The 9,736-nt window shown below is 47.1% G+C and overlaps 1 protein-coding gene across 1 annotated transcript in view; it reads right to left on the bottom strand.

The window, feature by feature from the left end:
- The window catches only part of LOC119435943 (cell division cycle and apoptosis regulator protein 1), a 214,492-nt gene extending 207,963 nt beyond the window's left edge, over positions 1-6,529 (bottom strand). Inside the window, exon 1 of the mRNA XM_037702648.2 lies at positions 6,435-6,529. The gene's annotated coding sequence lies outside the window, so the exon portion shown is untranslated. The remainder of the gene's footprint in view (positions 1-6,434) is intronic.
- Positions 6,530-9,736: the final 3,207 nt, after the last annotated feature.

Below are 9,736 nucleotides of genomic sequence, written 5' to 3' on the forward strand. Positions count from 1 at the left end.
AGCGCCTCATGGATAAATGGGGAGGTTCCTACAGAATGGAAGCTTAATAAAGTTATTCCTATATTAAAGCCAGGGAAGCAGCCAACAAATTACGCCTCCTTCAGACCCATATCTCTGCTTAGTTGCGTAGGGAAGCTATTCGAAAAAATGATTCCCAAACGACTAAATTGGTTCCCGGAAACTACAAAAGTTTACCCGGAGGAAATGAATGGCTTTCGGCAAAATAGGTCTGCAATTGATAATATTGTCTTGGTCTCGTCAATTGAAGAGGAATTGGTCAGTGGAAATACACCTACTGCATTAATTTTGGACATTAGGCAGCATATGACTCGGCCTATCGTAAAGCAATACTTGACGCTATGGAAACCCTTCGTCTAGGAGGACGGCTTTACACATGGATTGCAGACTATCTTTAAGGACGCCAACTTTTCATGTGTACCCCAGATGGCCTCACAGCCCTTTATGCCGTCGACAAGGGAGTGCCACAAGGAGCTGTGTTAAGCCCGGTATTATTTAATTTAGTCCTCATCTATCTGAGAAGAAACCTGCCCCATGGCGTTAGAATCACACTGTATGTGGACAAGATTTGCATTTGGAGCACGGCACGTTCCTGCAGTACCACCCAACAATGTCTCCAGAAAGCGCTGGCAAATATATCAGCCTACCTAAATCCAAGGGGTCTGAAATTGTCCCCCGACAAAAGCATTGCTACGAATTTCATGCGGAGGCATATGAAAAATACCCACTAACGTTGGGTGGTCGTACCCTTCCATACGTCACGACACAAAGGTTTCTTGGAGTGACGATCTATAGGAACCTCACATGGTCGCCTCAAGGAAAAAACTGAGTGAGAATATTTCCTCGGCGTCGCACTAATTCCAATTTTTAGCCAGATCACAGTGGGGCAGCAACTGTCGATCAATGTCGCTCTTCCATAAGGCCTACGTCGACGGAACACTACGGTATTACCTCCCGATCCTGCAGAAAATGTCTCCCACAAGTAATAGAAAACTTGAGGCAGCACAGAACTGCCTTCGAGTATGTCTTGGCCTTCTGAAGGGGTCGTCCCACTCAGGAACTGTAGCAGAAGCTGGATGCCTGCCTCTTGAAGTGCTATCATCGCAGGAGACACTTCGGATTCACCTCAGACACGTCATTCATATGAAGACCCACTTTTTAAGGGATATTTCTAGAACCTGTGCCACATCTAGCTTTTGGCAGACCGTCGGAAGCATATTTATTTCGATTCCTGCTCAGGCGTCACAAATTATGCCACGAAACATTTCACCATGAACACTGTCACCACAGGAAATCGTGCCATATATCCCTGGAATCAGTGCAAAAAAGAAAATGCCTTGAGCAGCAACTTATCAGACAGCTTTGGAATATACGCACAAAAGAATATGCAGCCGCAACGCACATTTTCACAGATAGCTCTACAACTCCACATTGCTCATCATGTGGACTTTTTGTGCCCTTTACAGGGCAACGATTCTCGTTTCGTCTGGAGCGAACGACATCATCTACTTCAACAGAGCTATATGGCATTAAGGAGGCCCCTGTGTACGAACTTCGACAGCAGCCGCTAAAGACATGGGTGACTTTCATGGATTCAAAAGCAGCCCTACAAAGTATGTGGAACAGGCACAATTGATGTAATAACCAACCTGCAGCATTTGACATTGCTTATCTTAACCACAAGGCTAGGATTGCTAGGCATTGCATCAAGTTCCAATGGATACCTGGCCATGCTGGTATTTTGGGAAATGAAAAAGCGGATGAGTCTGCCCGAAATGGACCTCCAATACCGCAATTTCAAAAGAACATTTTTTACCAAAGCCGACGCTTCAAACATGGCAAAAATATATGCCTATCAAGAAAAAGACCGCCACTGCAAGCTGCTGCTTTACTAAGATAACTTTCTGTGTTATATTGACCCAGAAATGAGATTGAAAATTCCACGACCACTTCCTCAAGACTTAAAGACATTGTACCATCGTCTTCGACTGAACGTGGCATACACGAACAATTATCTGCACCGCATAGGGCGTACCACTAACCCCTGCGATAACTGTGGCAACTTAGAGACGATAGAGCACATATTACTAGAATGCCCCGGGTACCACAACAAGAGACAACTTTTTTAACAACATATGGACATGATTTGCCATGATCCGTGAACATTACCCAGCATTTTAGGTCCATAACCTGCACTTCAAGATAGCGGCACGCTTTGGATTTATTGTTAAAATACCTTGTCAGAAATTGGTCTAATCCGAAAGCTTTTAAGATTCACCATTTCATATAGAAAAGCCTAAATTTACCTGTCATCTCACCTGTAAATATTAGTATCAGGTCCACTTGCGCATTTCATTTATTTTTATTCTCTTTTTTCCCACTCTCCTCTCGAATCTCTTAATCCTATCCCCCATCCCTACACAGAGTAGCATGCCAGCGGTTGTATATGTGCCGGCAAAAATCTGTTTTTCTAATAAAGAGTCTCTCTATTGTGGCAGTGAGGCGAAATGTGGCCAACGCGTTGGCAGTTGAAACAAATCGGCCGGTCATCAGATGTTCGCCATTCCGATGGGTTGCGAAAAGGCCGTGAGGGGTACTGGCATCGCGAAGAAGGTATCATAGGAAAGGCGTAGGTGTCCCAGCGGTTGACTTAACAGACAGACTAAATGCCAAGGTTTGCCAACTCGTCGCATACGACAGACTGCACAAGGAAACTTGCCGGTCGTATGCATGGGCACTGACGAGCTCGTACATCTGGAGCCACTCATCAACATCAAGACTGTCGGTGCCGGAAAATGTTACTGGTTCGTGGGGCTGGGACAAGATGACAGTCGGCGTTGTGTTAGCGATTGCTTCTGTCGGCATGGCGGCTGTCCCAGCACCAGCTCCAGCGATAGTCATGTTGTTAGTGGCCAGGCTACGTCCGCTTCGGAGCTCCGTTGTGCACAGCAGTACCCAGCACTTCCACCAAATATGTTGCGGAGGGAAGAAGCAAGACGGGAAATGTATTTACAATATTTACACGATTGATGACAAGTCCACAGCAGGCCAGTCACTGAAGCATCGTCTTCTTCAACCCCAAGCTCGTGCTGGTCTTTCTCAATGTTGTGCATAGCAGTGTAACAATACGAATATGAGGCACGCCGTAGTGGAGGACTCCGGATTAATTTTGACCACCTTTAACGTGCACCCAATGTACAGTACACGGGTGTTTTTGCATTTCACCCCTTCGAAGTGTGGCCGCCGTGGTCAGGGTTCGATCCTGCAACCTCAGGCTTAGCAGCGCAACACCAAAGCCACTACACCACCATGGCAGGTGCGGCCAGAGAAGGCAGGTACGGCCAGAGAACTGAAACATCTTGTTCACAACCTAAAATGCACATCAAGAACCCAATTCATTTCGCTGCCTAAAATTCTTGCAGTTTCCACTTGTGGCTAGACATGAGGAAATCCTAAAACACTTGGTGAAATTTGCCAATCAAGGACATGTTAAGCCCAAGTGGCCACCAAAGATTCCAGAGAAGCCACTAGGGACATCAGATGGAGGCCCCAATTTACTCCATACAAAATTTAAGACTCCCAACTGATTTTTATTCTGAATAATGTGTGGGCGCTAAACATGATGGATGAAATGTTCCACATCATTTGTTGAGGACTAATTGTAGAAACGAGTTTTTCACAAACTGTGGGCCATTTGCAATGACGACAAAAATTGGTTTCTCTTGAAAAGTAAACCATTTAAGTATTCCCTTGCATTCAAGAAATCAAAAACAGCTTGACCATTGAGTCTGAATTATCCATGGCACATGGCTGAAGTATAGGAGTGCAGGAGTTTCTCATCGACTAGGTAACAAGGAACGTTGGAATAATCCTATGCCTGCCAATGAGCTGCCTGATCTAAGTATCCACAATGCAGTTATGCCATTATGCCATAACCTGGAGAAAGACAACCAGTAACTGCTCACCTCCAATCCCAGGTGCCACCTGTTTCCATAGCCTTTATTACTTGGCGAACATTACAATAAGCTAACTTCTTTGCAGCAATGATGAGGCAGTGGTGCACTTCCAATATTCGGGAATCATAGCAAATAATCAATTCCAGTATCATCCACAGCACATGCATGACGCCACTAAGCCAGTGCAGAGAAGTCACTTGTCCCACCATGTCTGTACCTAGGCTGTGAGCGCGCATGCAATGGCACCAAACCATGCCGCATATGCACTGGCATCATATTCCCTATCTTTTACAACTCACCATCTATGTTAACAGCCTTTGCTTTTCATTATAAGTTCTATTATGCTCCAATATCTTTGAATTTTTTACAAGAAAAAGTGGTAATTCATCAACCATGTTGTCTGGAAAAGTGGTCCTCATTTTCTGAACGCAACTTGTCGCCATATTAAGATATCCTTAACCACACTCAGCCTATTCAAGGCACACAGCAATAATTCAAACCTACATAATGTTATAAATCAATGCAGTCACATCATTGAATAATCACACCAAAGGCCCTCCCCCCCCCCCCCCCCCCTCAAGACTCAACGGAGAGCATATTAGGAAGACTATCATAAAAGCAGGGGCTGCATGCAGGAGGCAGGCATCTTATGCTCAGGTAAATTTACATATGGACAAAAAAAGTTTGGCGCAAGAGACAGTAAGTGGCATCAGAGAAAATTTGCACAAGCGTCACTCCTTCGTAACCTGGCCACTTACTGTGCCGCTGTTTACTGTCACTTGAGCAAAGCATTTTTGCTAAGTGGCAAGTGTACCCGCAAGTAAAACACTCGGCGCTCATGCAACGGTAAACTCGGCGGTAATGCAGTTCCACTCAACGTGAAAGCTGGGGAAGTGCAGAGCAGTGATTAGCCAGTGTTTCCCTTGTGTTTATCTTGTGTTAAGCAACCAATCATCCATTTTGACACCTGTGTAAGGCACAACTGGTGGGAAACCGCCACGTACATGGAGCCAAACCACCACGCACATGGAGCCAAAGCCTTTGCTGATGATAGAAGCGATTTTAACTAATTTCTGTATTCTGAATCTAGTTACTTTAATTTTACCCGGTCTCGCACTGGTACTGGCATGTTTTGCGCTTGTGTTTTCTGAGCGTGACATGACACATGACACATTAGACGCCGACAGCTCGGGCCCCTAACAGCCCCTAATGGCACTTTCTAAGGTGCAGCAAAATGTCAACCCATCAATGATTAAACATAGTATGCACGAACTTCAGTAGATGCTCAGCAGAAAGCCTTAGCCAATGCTCCAATGCAGTGTGCACAATAAAGGCACTAACACAAAAGATGTAGATATACAACATACTCATAATTTGCAGCTTGTACAATTTTTGTGCACAGTATATTTCACTTTGGTGCATTTCGAAGGCAAAAATTAGAAGTCGCTGCATCGTTTTATATTGTAAGCGCTTACGTGCCCCCGGATCCGCAAGTGTAATCGCAGCTCCCAAGACTCGTGAGCTCTTTTTTTCTTCTTTCTGGAATTTTACGTGCCAAAACCAGTTCTGATTATGAGGCACGACGTAGTGGAGGGCTCCGGATTAATTTTGACCACCTGGGTTTCTTTAACGTGCACGACAACGCGAGCACACGGGCGTTTTTGCATTTCGCCATCGCAATGCGGCCGCCGCGGCCAGGATTCGATCCCGCGACCTAACTCGTGAGCGCTGCAGAATGCAGGCAGGTGCAACCACACCGTGCAACCACCTTTCTTTAACAAATCACGAGCACGAAAATGACGACAGACACAAACTATTCTCGCAAGCAGCCTCAGGCTCCCCTATGCTGCATTGCTGCATGCATGCATGCATGCATGCATGCAGCAGCAGCCGATCGATTTTAAGCGTAGCCGGTAATGGACCCCAACTAGACAACACATGAACTCACGCTACATTATGAGGAATTTCAGATGCAAAATAACGCACGTAAGTTACCTATATTGCTCGGCAAACAAAAAGTTGATGTCCTGGTGATTTTTGTCGAGTCGATGTATCACAGCGTGCACAGATAGCGCGCCACATCGCCGCCACAGGGACGATCGGCCAGACCAGCGTAGATTAAGAAGCCTAACGTGAAGCGGTGAACATTACTGCCACCAATACTGCATTACTGTCAACCACGGCAAGCCATTCTGTGGCTGCCTTGCCAAGAAGAAAATAAAAATAAATACAAAGAGGTGGCAGCATCTCATCACACGAAATACACAAACCGCGCACGTGAGGCTAGTTAGTGCAACACCGGCTATAGCTTACGACCAGCGCAAGTACTGCGCTCACATCCCTAGTCGCCGAACTATGTGCTCTGGCACGAGTCATCCACCTACGCAGCGGTATGAGCAGACAAAATCATGCTTGGTGATATAAATTTAGGAATAAAACCGTTGAACCTGCGGTACTCACAAAGGCAACTTTCCACGTCGAATACCGAGCCGCTCTACCCAAGGCACGAATTTCCCCAGAGGCGTTCTCAATGTTACCGACCTGCGATTTCCACAGGCGCCTGAATACAACGATGAGACATAGGCAAACGACAGTTTATTTCTGTCTTTGTATATTCTTTATATTGTTTTAATAGACAAGCGTGATGCTGCGTAATAAAGAGATAATCCATTCCGTGCCTGCACTTGAATAACACGGGATTTTAAATGACTGATTATAGAGTAAAAAAGAAGTTACGCGAAAATGCGCGCGAACGCGACTACAGTTTAAAACACCGACTTTTAACTTGAGATTCCTGTGCGACGAGACACGAGAACCTTCGTAAGTGATCAAGCCGTCAATTCCCGGCCGCCTGCATCACTGTCGATTCTATGTAAGCGGCCACGTACCGGAATTTGCTGTGACCTGGTGAGGGCCGCTCACCAGGGGCTGAAAGTTGTTAGTGCCCTCTAAGAAGTGTTCTACCAGAAGAGTTTTTCAAGTTAGTCCATTAATAGCCGAGATAGAAATAATTCAGTGCCGCGAACCCATCATTTCAGGATGGGTTCGCGGTTGCTTAATCGACGCCAAGCAGAGCGCCGCGCCCTGCGCACCAAGCGGCCTGAGCTGCCTGAGCACTGGACTGCCTCCCGGCGGATAGACGTCGTCTGCGGACGCCAGGCCAACCTGAGGCGTGGACAGAGTTGTCTGTTGACGCCTCAGTAGTCATCGGAATACCCAGTGCTCATGGGTATTCGCGACTCCAAGTAAATGCTCGCCATCACCTATGGCTTGAAGCGAAAGAGGGTGTCCTATCACGGCATGCGCGGAATGCCTCGTAGTTCTCAAATAGTCGACTTGATGTGGCCGCGTACAAGCCCGAAAATGAAAAAAAGACGGATGTCAAAAAACTTTTGTGTACTATCACGCGTGTCATCGCGGTGGAAAGACGACGATGGATGATTTCATCTTTTTCCGAAAGAAGCAGACGATGCGCATGCATCGGATAGAGACTTGGATAAGAAACTTCCGCATAGGGAAAAGGTGATTGATACTGTACCGGTTTGTTCGAATCACTTCACTCGGGACCACTTCTTTCTTCACGGCGATTGCTTTATTTTTGTTTATTTTAAATATCTTGCTGGCTTTTCAAATTGCGGAGTGAACTTTGTTCAGGCAGGCGCTGTAATAATTTAGTGATGCACGCGTAATTAAGCTTCATTTGGTTTGGTTCGTTTATAGTTTTCTGCCCCAGCATTAATGTTACTAATGCTTTAAGCAGCAGGAATATTCACGCTAACGTACTGTTGTCTACAGGCACGGTAGCAGGAATGATAATTACTCCGTAAGGTCTGAAGTTCATCATGACACCGATACTCACCAGGCTTTCTGAGCTTCCGGATAACAGCCGGGACAGCATGGACTGCCAGGAAATTGACGCGCACGACCCTCCCGGCTCGCACGAGCCTCGGACGCAAACCCACAGGACGGAAAACGCCAAGCAGACGGATGGGGACTGGCAAACAGTGCTCACGCTCAGGCAGAAGAAAGCCCTAGCACAAGCAAAAAACCAGAAACGCTACTCGGAAAACGCCGGAACATCGACGGCTCACCACACGTCGAGCACACCGGCCCCCGGAAAGCCGAAACGGAAATCTAACTATCAGCGACTGCCCCCTCTTCCCAGAGATGACTTCAAGATCGTTGTGCGTCCACACCAAGGACTGCCCGTCAAAAACTTCAACAGCCCGCAACTAGCGGATGCAGTGACTGCGGCCTGCAATGGTCAAGTAAGCGGAGACCAGTTCCTACTCCGAATCAAACCCGGGTCGAACATTTTTATTGTGTCAACGCCAAGCCAAGAAGTGGCGGACAAAATTCGCCGAATCGCTCAACTGAACTTGAATGACCGCGCGTACGCAGTAAACACATACGTGGCGACCAGCGAAGGAACGAATAAGGGGGTCATACATGGCCTCGAACCACGTACGCCCCCCGATACCCTCAAGGCCAATCTCCGAATACGAACGCAAGGAGTAGAAATACTTAACGCGCGCATGCTGGGCGACACGAAGACAGCCGTGATCACCTTTTACGGAGATATCACTCCGAGATACGTCTACTACAAAGGTGGGGAGCTCGCATGCTATCCTTACAAGAATACCACACAAGTATGTAAGATATGTCACGACATAGGTCATCGCTCGGACGTATGCCCTCAACCGGACATAGTGGTGTGCCACACGTGCGGAACGCAGAACCCAGCACCTGATCACGAATGCGCCCCCATATGCAAAGCATGCAGAGAAGGACATTTGACGGGAGACCGCGAATGCAAGAAAAGGCTAAAACCGACAAGCAACCGCTCACTCAAGACCGGAAAGCAACGACAATCCAGAATAGACGCAGCAAAGCAAAAACTGCCCGCGCCACCAATTCAGCTCCGAAGATGCCGAACGAAACTCATGGCCGACCCTCACCGACACACAACCAGACTCCCAGACAAGACATCGACTCAGGTCCAGATCCCGATCACGATCCAGTTCCAGGTCCAGATCTAGGTCAACAAGAAGACAAAACCCAGATCCTCCCACCTTCCAATCCTCTAGGGCCCCGAAACCCGAGACTCCCGGACACAGGGTGGAGGACTCGCAGAAATTCGACAAATCGAAGGTAAGCTGGGCGAGAGTGGTAACCCCTGCTGTTCCCATAACAGATAACCCAGAATATCAAAAAATTATAGCCGAGAACAAACTCCTAAGAGAGAGCCTGCAGGAAATCAAACGAGAGTTGGCGTCCCTAAAGCAACAACATTCTGCCACTTCTCAAAGCACCGCAAAAGCGGGCACGGCAACGACATCCCCGGCACCGGCATCAAAAACTCAGACTCCGATAGAAAACGTGCTGGCGCAAATCTCGCAACAAATGCAAAGTATGCAGAATTTCCAACAGCAGTTATACGCAGAATTCCAAAACCTTAAAAGCTATGTAGACGAATCAATCTCAAGCTTCAAACAAACAGTGCGTAAACGTACGAGTGGAAGCCCGGGCGCCCCATCGAGCAGACGGCCGCGTCAACTGAATACAACAGAAAGCGAGAACAATGGTGAGTAGCCTAACATGCACTTCAGACCGACTCGAACTATGGCACTGGAATTGCCGCACTTTCAACAAAAAAGCGGCGGCCATGCAACAGTTTATAAACGCGGCTTTGATCAAACCAGATATCATAAGCTTACAAGAAATCGGTACCAGACCAGTTAAGGTACGCGGATACTACACGA

The sequence above is a fragment of the Dermacentor silvarum genome, chromosome 1 (genome assembly GCF_013339745.2).
Source record: "Dermacentor silvarum isolate Dsil-2018 chromosome 1, BIME_Dsil_1.4, whole genome shotgun sequence".
In the NCBI taxonomy this organism is placed as follows: domain Eukaryota; kingdom Metazoa; phylum Arthropoda; class Arachnida; order Ixodida; family Ixodidae; genus Dermacentor; species Dermacentor silvarum.